Source organism: Coptis chinensis, chromosome 9 (genome assembly GCF_015680905.1).
Source record: "Coptis chinensis isolate HL-2020 chromosome 9, ASM1568090v1, whole genome shotgun sequence".
Taxonomy (NCBI): Eukaryota; Viridiplantae; Streptophyta; class Magnoliopsida; order Ranunculales; family Ranunculaceae; genus Coptis; species Coptis chinensis.
In genome coordinates, this window is record NC_141464.1 from 52879402 (window position 1) to 52898410 (window position 19009).

The window sequence follows — 19009 nt, forward strand, 5'->3', positions numbered from 1 at the left end:
GGCTGGTGGTGGTTGACTGGTGGGAGAGGCACTGTGAGGAGGAAGATGAACAGTGCAATTTTAGTTGGCCGAACTAAAAACGTGGGCTTGAATGTTTTAATTTTTGAAATTTCAATTTGGATTTTAGTTTTAGACTTTGGGCTTTTGGGTTAGAAGAGTTTGGGACTGGTTGACTGCTGTTGACTTGGCTGGTTGACTGATGTTGACCCTTGGAAGGTTGACTTTTGACTTTGACCATGGTTGACTTTGACCAGTTGACCCAATTTGACCTTTGACTTGACTAAGATTTGGTCTATTAGGATATGTCTAGGGCTATTAGCATGGTTGGCTTTAGGCTAAGACCTTTCTATATATACGTGTGTATGAATGTATTAACTACTATGTGAAATTTCAGTCTTTAATGATATACAACGCTATGACACTTAGACATCAATCTAATTAATAACGCATAAACAATAATACGTGAAACAAATTACTCATCCGTTCTCTGAAATAATATATGCAATAAAATTCAATAATGCGTACATAAATTTACCGCACCCTTTTTGAACTCTCCACGCCTCAAGTTTTGGAAATGAGTTTTATGACTGATGATGTCATATGTTAGATGGGCATTCATTGAATGTGCCATAAATGGCCCGTTAAGCGTTATAACTGGGTATTCATTGACTGTGTCATGAAGGACCCGGGTATTCATTGAATGTGGCGGGAATGACCTAAGGTACGTAGGTACTAAAGGGTGGGTGTATAAGAAAAGAAATTGATTAATGGATAAGAGAATTGTTGATGTGATTATGCAACTGTGTTTGGGCTTACATTTGAATATCTATAGGATATCTACATGTGTTATATAAAATTTCTAACTTTCTTTTGCATGAGGGTAAGACTTAATAATATTTTGTGCAGGGACGCGGTCCTACCCTTATCCAGAAGTGGATATCGGTAAGTTTTAATTCAGTTACTTAGTTATTAAAACAAATTATGATAATGAGTTAATAGAATAGAAGTCTTGCTTGGAAAGAAACTATGCCGGTTAAAATGACGGAACTACCTGTCTTCCAAGCTGAAAATGATTAAGTTATGGGAAAATATAAAGTGATTGTTTGGATAATTAAAGTATGATATTGTTTTATGTGGTTAGTCTACTCATACCAACAAATTCCATTTTTCTGACCCATGTTTGTTTTGTTTTGGCAACGTGGGTGTGTTCTTGGGAACATAGGTGAATACAGTGGAACCACGGCGTTTGATTTGGATTTGTTTCCTGGAGCACTCCGTTAGTTCTTTTATTAGGTCTGATCTTTTTGGAAGTATGTAATAACGTAGTTTCATATTCATATGATATGAGAATATGATATTGAAGACTTTTATTCTTAGAGTTTGTTTGATGTTTTATTGGGAAGGAAGATAGCCTTTTTATAAAGTGAAAAAGATAAATTTTGGAAGATTATTGTTGTTAAGTTGATTCTTTATGATGTGGGTTTTCAATTTTGGCATGTGTTGTATCCACCCCGTCATAGCCTGGATTTTTAGACAATTGAACATAGCGATGTTTGAGATATTTATATTTCAAATATTCACTTTGTAATTGTTTAGAAATTCGGGCTGTGACAAACACCGTCATCACAATTCCCTCCTTCAAACTTGATTAGCCATGGAGCATACACCAAGCAAGCTACGCAACTTTACAAAAGGTTCATGTTTGAGGGGCTTTGTTAGAATATCTGCAACTTGATATTCACTGCGGCAATGATTGAGATCGATTGTCTGGGACTCGACGAGATTTCGTAAGAAATGAAATCTTACATCAATGTGTTTACTGCGTTCATGGAGAACAGGATTTTTCGAGAGCTTAATTGTAAAATTGTTGTCGCAATAAACTGGAGTGGCGCAATCGTGACGAAAATGCATTTCAGAAAGAACATTCCTAAACCACTTTACTTGACAAGCACAAGAGTCAGCAGCAACATATTCTGCTTCAGTGGTGGATAAAGTGACAATGTCTTGCTTTTTGGAGGACCATGAGATGGCTCTTGACCCAAGCATGACCGGATGTGCTTTTTATGTCATCAATGTCACCAACGTAATCGCTATCGGTAAAACCGATTAGACCAGACCTTGTTCCCTTCTTATAGAGGATACCATAATATCTAGTACCTTTCAAGTACCTGAAGATTCTCTTGGCCGCAAGGAGGTGTAACTTTGTAGAAAAAGAGTGAAGTGGAGAGTCTACTACTTGTTTGAGAGATGGCTACAAAGAGTTTCCTTCAACCTTCCATTCCTTGTTTTGATGGTCATTATGACCATTGGAGCATGTTATTGGAGAATTTCCTTCGATCAAAGGAATATTGGCATCTATTTGAAACTGGATTAGCCAAACCAGCGAGTGAAGCTGCATTTCGGGCATTAACGGACGCTCAAAAGAAGACGTTGGAAGAACAACGTCTTAAGGATTGGTGAAGAATTACCTTTTCCAAGCCATTGATCGTTCGATTTTGGAGACAATTCTTAGCAAAGATACCTCCAAGAAAATTTGGGATGCAATGAAGAAGAAGTATCAAGGTACTACAAAGGTAAAACGTGCACATTTGCAAGCACTTTGTGGAGAATTTGAGACTCTTCGTATGCAATCAATGTAGGAAACTTATTCCAAAAATATACTTATTGTTAAGTAAACAAGAAAATCAAATTGATATAACAAATATATCATGAACAAACCTTTTAGTTCAACTAATGAACTTAATTTACCAATTATTAAATCCGAGCCTAGTGAAGATTCACTATGTCCTTAAGACAAATTTTTCCCCTCACGGTGCTTGAAGGTTGATGGAAAACTGTCTCCCAAGATAGAACATATTTCCTTCTATAAAAAGCTAGCACTTCAATTCTATAGACTCAGCGAACACAACATAGTATTTGACTAAGAACAGAGGGAGAAGAGAGAAATATCAGAACTTTGTGTGATATGGTGTTTCTTTCTCTCCAAATTCATCCACTATTTATAGGTGAGTGGTGCCTCTTCGAAACAACATAATGACTCTTAGGAAAAAGTAAGCAACTCTTTGAAAAGTCACATGTTTCGAAAAGACACACAATTTCGGCATAAAGCACTGTTTTGAACCAGTGCCTATTTTGAAAGGTCACACATTTTCGGCATGATGCATTGTTTCGAACCAGTGCACATTTTGAAAGGTCGCACCTTTTCGGCATGAAGCACTGTTTCGAACCAGTGCACCCTTTCTAAAAGGTTTTTCTCACTTTACATATTGTTTCAAGATAAACCCATTTAATCTCAATGTGGGGTAACTTGGGAGACAAATTACTCATTCATATCTCAATAGATTTGTGCAAATTTATTTTTCTAACAATCGACATAGTCTATTTCTGATTATTTCTCCAAAGTCATGTCCATTGCAAACAAGATGTGAATATATGGAGAGAAAATGGAAGACATCACTATAATCGAGAAGATTCTTCATTCAATGACGTCAAAGTTTGATTATGTGGTTTGTTCCATTGAGGAGTCCAAAGATCTAGATGCACTTTCCATTGATGAGTTGATGAGTTCATTGATAGTTCATGAGCAACGAATGAATCAACATGTACCAATGGAACAAGCACTGCAATCACAACTCACTGTTTCCACTCCATCTTTCAAAAATCCAGGACGCGGTCGTGGAAGAGGAAGAAGTAACCGAAGTAATCACTCTCCTCATCAAAATTCAAGAGATAATACTACTACTGAAACTAGAGGGAGAGGCTAAGGACGTGACCATTACAGAGGTTGTGGCCATTATCGTAGAAGTGAGCAGCATTCAAAGCCGATTGATAAGTCAGAGATCGAATGTTATCATTGTGGAAGGTATGGACATTATCAATCAGATTGTTGGGCTTAATTGAATGATGAAATAGGTGAATCATCCAATTTTGCTGAAAAAAAAGATGATATTTCTCTTCTTATGGTTTGCAATACCACAAAAGCATCTCATCAAAATATGTGGTACTTGGATACTGGGTCCAGCAACCATATGTGTGGTGATAAATCCATATTTTCTAACATGGACGATTCTTTTCGTGCCGCTGTCAAGTTTGGAGATAACTCTACTATTGCTGTAATGGGAAGAGGCACTACTAAAAATAAGACTTTTTGCGCGCCACGATCATGCCATAAATACCAAAACCGCCAAAAATGTTTTTGCAGCGAAAAAAACTTCTTGCCACGCTTTGCGCACTACAACAATGAAGACTTTTGTGACGGCTGGGAGGCGTCAGAATTATTTTTTGTGACGCCTCCAAGGCGTTGGAATTTAGGCATCTCTATTGGTGTCGACTATTTGTGACGCCAAGGTGCGTCACAATTGTTAATTTATCGCCTTTGACGGCACTAAATATGCATTACTAACGCCTATCGCCGTCACTAAATATGAATTACTGATGCCCCAGACGCGTCACTAAACGTGCATTACTAACGCTTCTATATCGCCCGTCACTAAATATGAATTCATCGACGCATGCGCCGTCACTACTAAACGTGCATTACTAACGCCTATACGCCACGTCACTATTGAACTTCGAATCTCTCAAAAATCGCGCTATAACTTGGCGCCAAAACAAATTAACGCCTCAAGATCACAAGAAATTATAAATTTGCATTTTTTTAAAAGGCTTAACTTTGTCGGCGTCACAAATTATTATTATATATTTGAAAAAAAAAATAATATTTGTTTTGGTTTCCATCCTAATATTTACCTTATCCCACCTTCCCCTCCAATTTAACTGTACAAGAGAGGAATCTCATCATCTAAAACACAGACCAATATGTACGCAGCAGCATTTCTTCATTTACATTAAGCCACAATTAGCTGGAGCGACCATTACAAATTTCCCATAACAGCTTTACATTAAGCCACATTGGGCATGGGCATGTATGATCTCTGAGTCCTTAAACCCACATGTCCACTCTCCATCCCCTTTTGTTCCATGAAGATCCATACGACTTTTCGGCCCTCTCGAGGATCAATGGGAAAGCCGGATCCAAAGATCCTCTTGTGGATTGTATTTCTCACTTGCTTTTGGGTTTGACTGGGGTGCCGCCTTTGAAAATGCCATAGAAGTCAAGAGAGAGGTAAAGGAAAGGTAAAATAAGGCAAAGACTTCAATCAAATTGATAAACAAATATAAAAAAGGGCCAACTCTAATAACAAAGATGAAGACATGGACATACTTGTAATGAGATTTGTAACTTCGGATTCACATTTGGATCTCAACTGCAGTCATGGAGTTTCTCGAATCCCTCCTCCCATATTCGATTCACGGCCTTTAATGTAGTCTTCTTTGCCTGCATAAATATCGTCCGGATTCGATACGTTTGGTAGAGAAAAAATAATTGCATGATAGAAAGAAAATAGTAACACTTTGTGCCTTTTGTGGAAGAGGTTGCGATCCTCGATTAGTGTTCGGATCTTCCTTTTCATTTTCATATTCAAAACAGGGGCGTAAGAGCTTCTAGCTACCATCTAAAACCATCTATAGAGGACTCTACCTTTTCATATTCCTTTTCATTTTCATTTCGAACAAAAGAATGACATAAGCTTAAATAAATTAATTATTACATACCTTCTAGCTTCCTCATCCCTGAGTTTAGTATCAAACTCCTTGCTCGGGTGGATAGTTGGGCAAAAGTTGATGGATCACAGGGGTATGGCTTTGTTGTAAAGAACCCACCAAACAAACGATCTTGAAGTTAGGAAAAGGAAATAGCGGGAAGTATATATATTAAAACATTACTTCTCAAACCAGATGCTCCACATAGGACATAACTAAGAAGTGAAATTTATTGAAAATTGACACTTCATTTATGTTTTAAAGGAGCATGAGAAGGAAATTGCCAACGATTAAAAGAATTCAAAGGTAGTAGATGATCCTTGGGCTTCGTGTTTTATAGTAAGTAGATTAAGGAATACCATTGTCCATTGGCCTCAACCCAAGCATCTCCATTTGGAGCCTTTACTATCTTGTATGGAACCATTTTCATTTCTTTTTGTGTCTGTAGGTCATCAAACCTTCTCGCCAATCGACGCTTTAGTCCCGAGACCGTGTTTGTCGGGTTTGTTACAGATCGACGCTTGGCGGGAGTGCCAACGAAGTTCCCCTTTTGGTTGAAGGCTACCACCGATGGAGTGGTTCGAAAGCACCTTCTCAATTTTCAATCACCTTTGCAGACGCATACATGACAAGAACAAATAAGAAACAACCTTAACTAAGTAAACTCATGGAGAATTGACAAGTCTCATACCTTCCCTTCCATGACGTAAACACACCTAATTGGTGGTACCCAAATTGATACCGATAATATCATTTCCAAAGCAGCTTTGAACCGCATAAAGTCGAAACTTAGTTATTTCATCAAAGAAACAATATAGAAATTAAAGAATAGTTGTAGTGGATATCATAACAACTCTCTTTGTACCGAATGGTCTTGCTAGGCTTCGCCCATTTTTGGCCGAAAGTCGAACGGGCCAATGAGTTCTTAACATTGCCAATCGAAATAATGTTATATCTTATATCTTATATTAGATGCAAATAGGAACTCTTAAACGAATGAACTGAAAGATTAAGATCTACCAGTGGAACAGAGATAATGTACCTGCTCATAGGCTTCACGTGCTTTATTCCTTATTCCAACATTTGCAAGTGGCAATATTAAGTGCTCCCTCTGGTTTGCTACATTTCCTTTTTTCATCCAGACATTTCAAGACAGCACAAAGAGAAAATGAAGTAAGTTTGAGCAAACAAAATGATATTCAAAAAGAAAGAGAAATTTTGGTGATCCGAGATAGAGGAGTGAACACTACTGTTGTCTTCGATCTGAAGCTGGCCGGAGAGAGGCAGCCGTGGCTGATGAAAGAGAGTCAACTTACCCCCTTCTGCTTCGGTTGAGCTTCTTCTTACTTTGGTTGAGTTACCTACCATTACCAAGCAATCGCCTTTCTTTTGCAGCCAAGGCAGCCACTGCAGCGAATCTCCCCCTTCTACTGTCTCTCCTACCTACCACGAGAAAAGAAAAAGTCAGTACTATACATAGATAAAGACAGCGATACTACCTAATACCCGATTACACTCTATTTATGAAATTCTTGCAATCGGAAATGCTCTAGCCTAGCTAGAGGAACAGAAACACAACGAGACATGATAACGAGGATCCACGACTTTAACGAAAGATTATGTCATCATTCAAGGATTCCAGTTTCACAATGTGAAGAGCTTCAAAACTACCTCCTTTTTTGTTTTTCAACAAGGAGTTATGTAACGCTAGGCCCTTTGGTTGGGCGCTTTCCTTCACCTTTATCGAAAAGGGCTGGTGATGCCTTGAGCAGCTATGAGTTCCGTTTGACGGCACACCTTCAAGAACTCACTATCAACAAACCCCGACATCTCCTATGCACTCAATCAAGTTTCTCGAGTTCATGCACCCTCTCACCAACGGACATCTACAGCAACGATCTTACCGTGATATGAAGGGGGTCTTGGACTTGGACTAACCATCACTTTCGGGGACCGTTAAACACCTTCTTTGCATTCTACGATGACGACTTCGGATGGCTGTCCGGATAGCGAGACGGTACACTATTGGCTTCTTCCTATTTATCGGAAAAACTACGACTTGCGTTTACAAAAATCAACCCACTCTTGATGGGTATAGGGCCCAAGCCGAAGTACAAGGTACTCCCCCTTCTACCTATTCACTCTTATGCCTTTCTTACTTCCTACCCGATCTACCGGGTCCCATTTCCATACCCATTTCTCCTACATGTGTGAGAATGCTAGCTTACACACACTTGCCGCCAATCTCGCCTTCCATGCCTACTATAACCACATAGAAGTTGACTAACACTTTGTTCACACCTCATCGGAGCTGGAAAATTGCTCATTCGACTTCTTCAGAGCAACAATCAAGTTTAGGACATTTTCAATAAAGGATTACCTGAACCCGACCTTCCATCATTTGAGTGGCAAATCGCCTCCTCTCACCGCTTCTCTTGAGCCCTTAATCGCTTATAATGAATGATCATCCGCTAATTAAATATGCTATTACCTTCTCTTTATAGGTAAAGAGGTTGTCCATCCATCTCATGCTAGAAAACATTCCTAGAATCGGATGTCTCTGTCTCTATTGCACTTTCGCAGAGAGAGCTAGTATTGGACCCATACAAATACAAAGATCCTTAGTGCAAGTGCAACAAATTGATTCTCGCTTGGGCAACACAAGTAGTAAGACAATCGGGATCGAGGTTGACTCAATATCGGGATAGACAGAGGTGGCTTGATGGCTTTACCCCTTTATTGAAGGATGAAAAACCCCTTCTATTACTAAAGCATTTATGTACTTTCGGATAGGTGGCTAAAAAGATTGGTTGAGAATAGGAAATAGCAACCTATGAACTAACAACCTATTATTATAAAATCGGTTGCTACAAAGATAGGTTGTGGAAAGGATTGGGATTCAATTGCCCGTGAAAACACGCTTCACTAGTAAACCTTGCTTTTTTTGAAACAAAATAAGTTTTCCGGGGATTCAAAATAGGAATTGGGGTTGTAGTAAGTGGGGAGTTTGACTTGCCTTTTAGGCCCCCCACTATCAACTCTTATCCTCTTACGGAAAGAATCCGTTGTGGACATAGTAAACCTGCTACTAGGAGCCGCCCTTAGCCCATTACTGACTTTTAGGTACCATCGAGGGTTGACGAATTCCTTATCAAGCTAAAAGCAAACGGAAGGTACACCTTACTCATGAACAAAAATATGCAACCTACAGGTAGAATATTTCTAGTGGACCTTATGACAAAACCTCAGAAGATTATTAGTAAATGGTTTCATGGGTGACTAGGTCTAGTCTTCTATCCAATCTAACTAACTGTCGCTTCCAGGGTAAAACCCGACAACTCATGATAACACCATCAGTTCGCCTGAATTAGCTATCTCACTTAGAAATTCAAAACATCTCAGCATTATTTATTCATCAAAACATGTATGCAAGAGAATATGGATCCATTATATAATGCAGGATTAAGGGGAATATCAAGAAATTATAATATACTTTCGAGATCAAAAGCTAGTTCTTGAAATAATACAACGGAAAATATTTCCTTCACCGGGAGATTTACTCTAGCCGAGCATCAATGAGATTCAGAGTTTCTTCAACCGGGCATGTTAAACTCACATCAAGAACTTTTGCGGTGTCCTTATTGTGTTCTATAGAAACAACTTTTAACATCCCGGCCGTTTACCTTGGCAACAAACAAATAAAAATCTCTTAATCCTTTTCAGTTGAAATAAATAAATAATGGAATCATCTGCTCAGATTTCTCACCTAAAGCCGGAGCAGCCGGGTGGTACTTCAACCTCCTCGCGCTAGGGCGATTCCAACCACTTTAACTTTCTGTCTAAGTCCATCACGCAAAAGGAGTAATAAGCATTAATAACCCAAGTAACAATGAGAAGCGTTAACAAGATGGAATGAAACCCACCAATCTCTCGCAAAACTGTGCGAGCTCAGCTTTGAACTTGGGCACATGCGCATTGTGTCTAGGGGACTTCTCGAAACTAAGAAGAAAACCAAAATGAGTCAATCCATAAAACCCAATTCGCAATAAGGACTATTGTGAATTTTACCTCTCTTTGAGCTTGGGATCATGAATTTTAGGGCAAGGTCCTGACACACCAGATTCGGATTCACGGCCTTTAACAGAAGCTGCTCTTTGCCTGCGTAAATATCGTCAGTTCAGTACGCTAACATCTGTAAATGCATCATCTCTGCATAAACTTAGCCGTTCACACCTTTTCTTCAATGTAAATTTGTAATGTGTGTCAGACAGATTGAGCATACACTGGAACATAAATACATAATAATAATAATAACCACAAAAGTGTAATACATAAATACATAAATACATCTCCATAAAAGTGTAATGCCTCCTGTTCTTCTTTTCTAACTAACCACAAAAGTCCAAATAAAACCACACATAATTCAAGTTCAAGTCTATAAATTCTCTTTGTATTATAATATTTTCCGTTGTGCCCTCTAATGGGTGGGTTGCTCTCAGTGTTGTGCTGACACAAGCATACCAACTAAAACTTGATAAGAATATGATGGGGAATGATGATAAACCATATGGACTGATCTCAAAATTTCCACTTCGATATATACTTTAAGCTATCTTTGTTATTGTTTACAATATTTTCCACAAAGCGATCATTTCATGGAACCTCATACTTGAGAATAGTAATGAGAGAAATGGAACTTTGACATTGAAAGTAAGTTCATTAACCAATTTATTCCACGTCACAAAGATGATGTATCAAATTGAGGTCCGCTTTGATCAAAAACTATAAATGGAATCACAGAGTTACATGAGATTCATGGTTAACCAAAAATAATTATTTCCACGTCGATACAAACATACTTGGCGGTTAAATTAGAAATTCATAGCTAACCGATCACAGATCGACTAGCAACCAGTGTCTACTTCTTCGAGGATTAATTGGACCAATTAAGAGTTTTCTGCGAATGATTTTCATGTCCAAAGACCGACTAACTACACCAAAGAGAAACCATCGAAGCTCTAGATTTTGAACATTGGGAGGAAAAAAAAATGTTACCTTGGTAGCTTCTTTCACTTTGAATAAATTATATAACCACCGATACTATCGAAGTCACCAACCAATAATACAAAATTTCATCTTGAATGTCACTTAAATGCTAAAAGATATCATCTACCACTACTTAAATATCGGTTTACATTAATGCTACAATCAATGACAAGCAAATAACTTCTCAATTAATTCAATCGAAAAAAAGTATTTAAGACGGAATTTGGCGAGAGAATACTTACAGATTCCAAATGAGAGTAAGGAACTTGACGAGTTAACATCTCCAAGACAAGTCACGACCAAGACTCCATATATCACCGCAAGCCCATAGCCATGACTCTTCCCGCTGACAACCTACATTTCACAAAATGTATTATGACTTAACAAAACATTACATACATTATTTATGAATTCAAAAGGCAGATCATCCATGCATTGATTGGTATTGAACAATTAAACCCGACTTCCCCAATCAGATTGAAGTAATCGACAATTCCCCACCTAATGCAGAGTGTAAAATGGCATAAAAAAAATGCTCACCTCGTGCCATCCGAATGGAGTCCCTTTGCTAGACTTCACATCATTGAATTTGGTTGCCTCGCGAAGGTGAACAAAAAGCAATATAAGGTAACAAAGAACTACAATTGCTTAACAAGTTACGAAGCTAAGAAAGAAAGAAACCTTTGCCAATCCAAAATCTGCAAGTTTCATCGATCCACCGCATCCACCAATATATTAGCACATTTAATATCCCCGAGATGACATAAAAAGAAAAGTGTGTTAGATAGAACTTAGAAGTAGAAGGGAAATGTATGTCCGAAATATTCGGGACAAAAAAAATTAGTCAAATCTAAAAGAGAACTCCGGTGCTAAATAACCAAAACACTAAGGCAAGCTTAGAAATCACTTGAGAAACCTGAAACCATCCCATCCTAACCATGTTGAATGTTTAAAATGTTTAAAATATCGAAGTGGAAATTTCCACTTCGATATATACAATATTTTCCTTCACAGAGATGGACTCTAGCCGAAAGCATCAATGAGATTCAGAGTTTCTCGATTTCTCACCTAAAGCCGGAGCACCGGTGGTGGTACTTCAACCTCTGCGCTAAGGGCGATTTCGACCCACCCTAACTTTCCTATCTAAGTACATCACCGCAAAGGAGTAATAAGCATTAATAACCCAAGTAACAATGAGAGAAGCGTTAAACAAGATGGAATGAAACCCACCAATCTCTCAAGAAAATCGTATGCGATCTCAGCCGAACTTGGGCACATCGCTGATCGTGTCTAGGGACTTCTCGAAACTAAGAAGAAAACCAAAATGAGTCAATCCATAAAACCCATTTCGCAGAATAAGAAGGAATATTGTGAATTTTACCTCTCTTTGAGCATGGGATCATGAATTTTAGGGCAAGGTCCTCGACACACCGGATGAAATTAATTAAACACAATTATAATTCAAGAAAAAGTAATAAAATGAGTGTAACTCACCTAGATCGAGTTCTCGGTGTTGACGAACAATCAATCAATCCATGGTAGTAATACACGCGTAGTCACCTTTCTCTCTCCTCCTTTATCCGGGCTTGAGACCGCAATGCAAATTTTTATGAGTTGCATTGGCGGAGTTAAAAAGGGTTAGTAAACTTCTATAAACCCGCAAAAGTAACCACAATACATATGAACAATCAATGGCAAGGAGCATACACACATATATAAACAAAAAGAGTCCATTCACTACTAAACATATCCATGAACAAAAGGTCCATATAAGACCTTAAACTAACAATAGATAAACTGCATCCCTCGTGACTTGAGTTCCAAATTAAAACGTAACAAAACAAAGCGAAATTAATCTTCATATTGCAACCGCCTCCAAATTTCAAATCAAGAAGCCTCCAAAGAGCCTATATCTCGAGATACAAAATATCATCCTGGGACCATCATACACGGAGCATCACCAACCAAGACATTGGTAATATAGACAACCTTTTCATCTCCCATAATATCTCTAAAATGACATTTTTGGCCGTCGGTCTTAACATACCCATTAGCTAATGTTCACCTTTCCTCCCCAATATCTTCACATTCGGGTAAGAAGTCCTAGAAGGAGGGTTCAAAGATCCATTTCGATTAATCAAATTTGGAACTTGCTGAGTCACGAGGGGGAGGGGATGTATAGAATCAACTTCAGCCAGGTGTAGATGGTTGGCCATTTGCCGATCCATTAAGTTTCACATGTTCAAGAATACCCTATACACAAAGGAACAACAACAATTACATAAATAAAAAGAAGTTACAATTATGGGAAAACAAGAAATAGCACACAAGTCATAACTTACACGCCATCATAGTCTCCATTCTCGCTTTGGCTAACCAAGAGGTTTCCCAATCGTAGACTTCACCTCAACTAATTCATCCTCGAAGCCGATTTACTTTGAGCTCTCCCTGCTCAACTAGCTCCTCCGCGATAGCAAACGCTTTGCAATTGTTTGTTGGACATGCAAGAGCTCAATCCACGAAGTACGACTCCCTTTATCCTTCCCAAAAACTTGAGCCAATGGATCACATGTGATGTCGTAAACCACTTCACCCCCATGTTCACTTGCTTCTTCAGCCATCTGTTCTTCAACACTTGTAACTCGATCCTGAAATTTTTGGGGCATATACTTGAGTATGGACTGCAAGACTTAATTAAGATAATTTTTTACAAACTCACATAGTATTCTTGGGCACGCTCCAAAAACAGTCCCATCTCGATGTTTATGACCATATTTCCAACTATCCGTACGTCTATGCTTCTTCTCTGGATTCGCTTCATCCTACATAAACAAGTATACATAGAAAGTTATTAAGTAGTAACATAGCAAATGAAAGGAAGAGATAGAGTAGTGATAATGATACATACAAGTTCCTCCAATATTCTTCTATAAGGTTTCCTGCCACAAGTATGGCCAATTAAGTTCATACTTCTATTCTCAGCATTCTTAGCGCACATATCCTTTACTTCTTGTCTGTTCTCATGGATTGCAAATGCTTCCCAATGAATTGGATCAAACCCCGTTGGACATGATGAAATAGCTTCTTGCTCAGATTCACAATTCTTCAATATTTTACCTCGCAAAGCATATTTCCAATATCGAAACTTAGGAGCAAACCATTTCTCTATATTTTTCCGAGCCCCCATTGTTGGGTTCACATTGAGTTGGAACTCTTCCTACAAATCACATATATACATTTATATATATGCTATGACTAATATGGTGATGGAAACAAAAATAATAATAAAATAAAATAAAATAAATAGTTACCATTAACTTTAACCAAACTTCATCTTTGAAAGAACCATCTACTTTATCCCAACTTGCATAAGAAATTGGGACAATAGCTCGTATCCAATAGCCGACTCTACTGCTCCATTTGGCACTATAAACTCCTGTGATCCTACCGTCGGCGTGCACTATGATTGGCAGCTTACCATTACTAGATCGCAAAGTATTGTCTCCCGCTGATTCAGATGGTTGGGACACATTAGGTTGATGTGAACCTGAAAGAGACGACTGAGGCATTGTACGGTGTTGTGAACCTGAAGGAGACGACTGGGGCATTGTACGGTGTTGTGGGTGTTGTGAACCTGAAGGAGACGACCGGGACGCGCCACGACGTTGTGAACTTGAAGCCATTATATTAAAAACAACCTAATAATTGAAGAAAATAAAGTAAGTTCATCAAAAACTAATATAGCACAAACTTGTTACATAATAAGAGATATTGGCACAACATATAATTAATCAACCAAAACGAAAAAATAATAATAGAAAAATAGTAGGTCGAAGTGTACATTACCAACAACAAAAATAAAGTGCATATTACAACTACTATCATTTGCTTAACTTTCTCCATCGTGGGGTAGCAAATTAGGCTGGTCATCAAAAATAGATCGGACTTCGGTTAGGCTTCTAGATCATCTACGCTACTACTCAATCGAGGAGGAGGATGTATGACCACCCACCAATCAAGATTTTTCAAATCATTTGAATAGAACACTTGACTAGCCTCGGAAGCAAGAATGACTGGCTCATCATGTTGATGATGGACACTTTTGAGCCTATTAAAGTTGACCATCACTGTTTCGACCAAATATGATCAAAACACCAAGTGTTGATGAAAAAGACGAAGAACGTAGAAAAGTAATTAGAAAAATGATGGTGATCGGGAATGATGAGATCAGTACTCTTGCGGTTGCCTACGTACCCAAATTATCAGTGGGATCAAGTCTCAAGAACGTAGTTCTGAATGAAAAATAGTTTGGTATTTATAGAGGTAGAGTAGAGAGTCCTTGTAGCTCAAGTAATCTTGTGTCTTGAGTAATTGTGATAGAATATAACTGTCAACTGATAATTATCTTTTTGATAAGAAATGAATCTGGACATAAATCAATGTATATTAGTGGCAAGCCATGTGGCTAAGGTTCAGCCTTAGACACATGAGTTAATGGGCCTGTACATTGATCCATGATATTGCGAATTGGGCTTTAGCCCTGTTGATTAAATGAATAAAATAGAGACCCCTACTAATGGACGTTTGCCACGTAGGTGGGGGTCGAAACAGGGAGCAAGAGCTTAACCTTCCTCCATCACGTCTTAAAGGAACAGATGTTGATAAATTGTTGAACCGCGTTAAATATGTACCTGGTAAGATCCAAAAAGGTTCCAAACGGTCAAGAGTTGATGGGAGTGTAAATGTTGTTGATAGAGATGATGATGATGATAGTGATGATGATGACGATGACGACGACGATGATAGTGTTGAAGTTACAAAGGCTTTTTATAGGAGATCCATTTTGTTTAAGCTATTATATTGGCCAAATCATAAAGTTCGACATTGTGTTGATGTGATGCACGATGAGAAGAATGTTTCTGAGCATATATTGTATCTGATCCTAGACCTGAAAAAAACAAAGGATACAGTGGCTGCTAGAGAGGATTTGAAGATGAAGGGCATCCGCAGTAGTTTGTGGATGCAAGAGGACTTAAATACCGGTAGGCGAAAAAACCAAAGGCCTCCTATGTCTTAGATGCAGATGAGAAAAAACATTTTTTCCAAATTTTGAAAGACTTGAAACTTCCTTCGGGCTTTTCATCTAACCTGAGCAACATTGTCGGTTCCAACCCACCTTCTTTGCTCATGATGAAGTCTCATGACCATCATGTTATAATGCAATATGTGCTGCCTGTGTTGCTTCAACATGCTTTTCCAAAAAACCGCGACTTGCGAAGAGCCTTTCAACGTGATCGGCTTATTCTTTAGAATCTTGTGTTCGAAGGTTTTATGTCGTAAGGATATGGAAGGTGCCAAAATCATGATTGTAGAAGCATTGTGTGTTCTGGAGAAGCATCTTCCACCATCTTTTTTTGATATTAGTATCCATCTTATGGTGCATCTAGCCGATGAAGCGTTGATTTGTGGACCTGTGTGGCCTAGGTGGATGTATCCTTTTGAGCAAAGAAGTCAACAATGTCATATATTTTAGTTCGATTTCTTTTATAAAGATAGGCATTAGCAACACACTTATACTTATTGCATTTCTCAATACTAACAGGGCGATGAAAGAGTGTAAAAATATACCTAGCAATAAACGATATGTTGAAGGGTCAATTGTAGAGTCCTATATAGTTTTCGAATCAACCGATATGCCATGGAGTACATGCCACGTGGAGGAAATAAAAAATTGACTCTCGTAGCTACCTTGACGAAAATGGTGAGATCATTGATGAAGGGCCTTTGCTCGACTTCAAAGTTGTGATGCTAGAAACGGCACAATGGATACAAATACAGAGATGGCTTATTTTTCGATTACAAGTTGAAAGACTTGATGAATTCTACAAGTGGGTTGTTCATTCCGGGCTTGAATTTGACTAGTTTTGGTAATTTATGAATAATCATGTATATATGGACTTCCATGAATGAATTGCAGTGAGTATCGTGAACTAGTGAGCCCGCTACCGTGGTAGAGGAAGAGGAATAGCAAAGTCGGGGAGATTCGCATGAATTCATTGTTTGGTTATACAATAAGGTATTTTTTTTACGCTACATTTCTAGTAGCTAGGGTGAGCCTTTTAGTTTTGTTTGTATTTTTGTTAATTTTCTTTTCTTTGTTGTGTAGTTGTTGAAGGCTAAAGATACGCAAGCGCTTACTTGTGGCAGTTTGTTAAAGGGCCAATGCACAAGGCTAAATCATATAAGAAGCATCGCATTAATGGATTTGTCTTTTCTACCAAGTCTCATGATGATATCATTTGTCACTCAAAACAAATGGTGTTTGTATGAAGGCTATTACGCCATTTATGGCAAGTAGGAAAGACAAAAATCCGGGTCGACTTCGAAACCATGTGGTATGGGGTTATCAAGCAAATTTTGGAGTTGGACTACACAACTTTCCATGAAGTGGTCTTTTATTGCGATTGGGTGAGGGTTGAGGACAAAACTAATGGTTGTAAACTTTGTCCCGATTCTAATTTGGTGATTGTTTCGACCCCCACCTACGTGGCAAACGTCCATTAGTAGGGGTCTCTATTTTATTCATTTAATCAACAGGGCTAAAGCCCAATTCGCAATATCATGGATCAATGTACAAAGTCTATTAACTCATGTGTCTAAGGCTGAACCTTAGCCACATGGCTTGCCACTAATATACATTGATTTATGTCCAGATTCATTTCTTATCAAAAAGATAATTATCAGTTGACAGTTATATTCTATCACAATTACTCAAGACACAAGATTACTTGAGCTACAAGGACTCTCTACTCTACCTCTATAAATACCAAACTATTTTTCATTCGTAACTACGCTCTTGAGACTTGATCCCACCGATAATTTGGGTAATGAGGCAACCGCAAGGTACAAATCTCATCATTCCCCGATCACCATCATTTTTCTAATTACTTTTCTACGCTCTTCGCCTTTTTCATCAACACTTGGTGTTTTGATCATATTTGGTCGAAACATAATTGGGCGCCGTCAAGGGTTCTTATACTACACCCTCGATCACGCTTTTGCGAAAGTTATGACGATACCAAGAGCTCAAGGTCCCGATGTGATTATCGACGATCATCACGAACATGATGGTCAAGGACAACTTGGCGTACCGACAGATAATACCTTCAAATCATCGCTCCACCAATGCCAAATTATTCAAATGAGGTTATTGCTTCCGACGATTCTCCAAAGATCTCGATCGCGGATAATGTAAGTCATATGTCTCGAGAAGCACTTCTTCAAAAGTTAAAGACTGTCCGCGAAACGTAATAATTACTACAGCGCCATCTTAAACGACGCCACCACTTTGTAGATGATGTTAGATCCGGCCACACCACAACGCCACACACGCCAACGACATAATAGTGTGTGGGATCGCTTAAGTGGTGAGGATGAGATTCGCAATATTCGCAATGTAGCCATCAACAAGTTAAGAGTAATGGGCTTAATTTAATTCCCGACCTCCACCGAAAATCTCCACCCACTTGGTCACGCTTCTCGTAGGCAAGGTAATCGCTTCATAATCGTCCGACCGCACCCCACGGTCCTACAAATTTTCGCAAGTCCCGAGGAATTCAAATGGTGAACGTAATAATGATCGCACTCATGATCGTGAACCATCGGTATGGTGAAACACTTCAAGAACGCTTTTATCATTCCAACATTATCGCATCGAAAGCCCAACGCATTCATCCACAATCATCTCAACACGAAACGATGAATCTTCGCCGCTTTTCTTCTCGCTCGTTTCGCCCCATAGGCGCCATCGCGGACTATGATCACGATCAAACAGATACGGATCTCGATGACTCCTCAACGGTCGAGAAATGATTAAAAAGCTCTTCCGACAACGATCCTTTTGAATCGACACTAGAAAATCTGGCAAATGAAGATGGTATTTTGGACAAATTTTCTCGGCGTCCAAAGGGCTACTCATAACAAAGACTTCAAACAACCGTAGTTTGATCAATATGATGATGTCGAGGGTTGCCCTATGCTTCATGTGATTAATTTCACAAACAAACTGGTTTTATCGAGGTGATGACGCTTTTAAAATGCAAACTTTTCCCTTCTACATTAAAAAGGGGAAGTCATTGGTATGGTTTAGCTTAATTACCTCCGCTTCTATTCGTCGATTCAAGGACTTAACCGAAAAGTTTTCAAGACGCTTTTCATCATAATCTCAAACGCCCAAATGGAGTCCGAAGTTCTTTTCAACATCAAGCAACAACGCGAGGAAACTCTCCGTGAAGTTTTATCGCTACGCTTCCGCCCAAGCCGCAGCTGAGATTTCCGAGCAATCCGATCTAATGGTGGT

The 19009-nt window shown here is 38.7% G+C and overlaps 1 pseudogene; it reads left to right on the forward strand.

Annotated features, from left to right (window-relative positions):
- The first annotated feature begins 2247 nt into the window (after positions 1-2247).
- On the forward strand, positions 2248-3896 carry LOC147476654 (uncharacterized; annotated as a pseudogene).
- The last annotated feature ends 15113 nt before the right edge of the window (positions 3897-19009 follow it).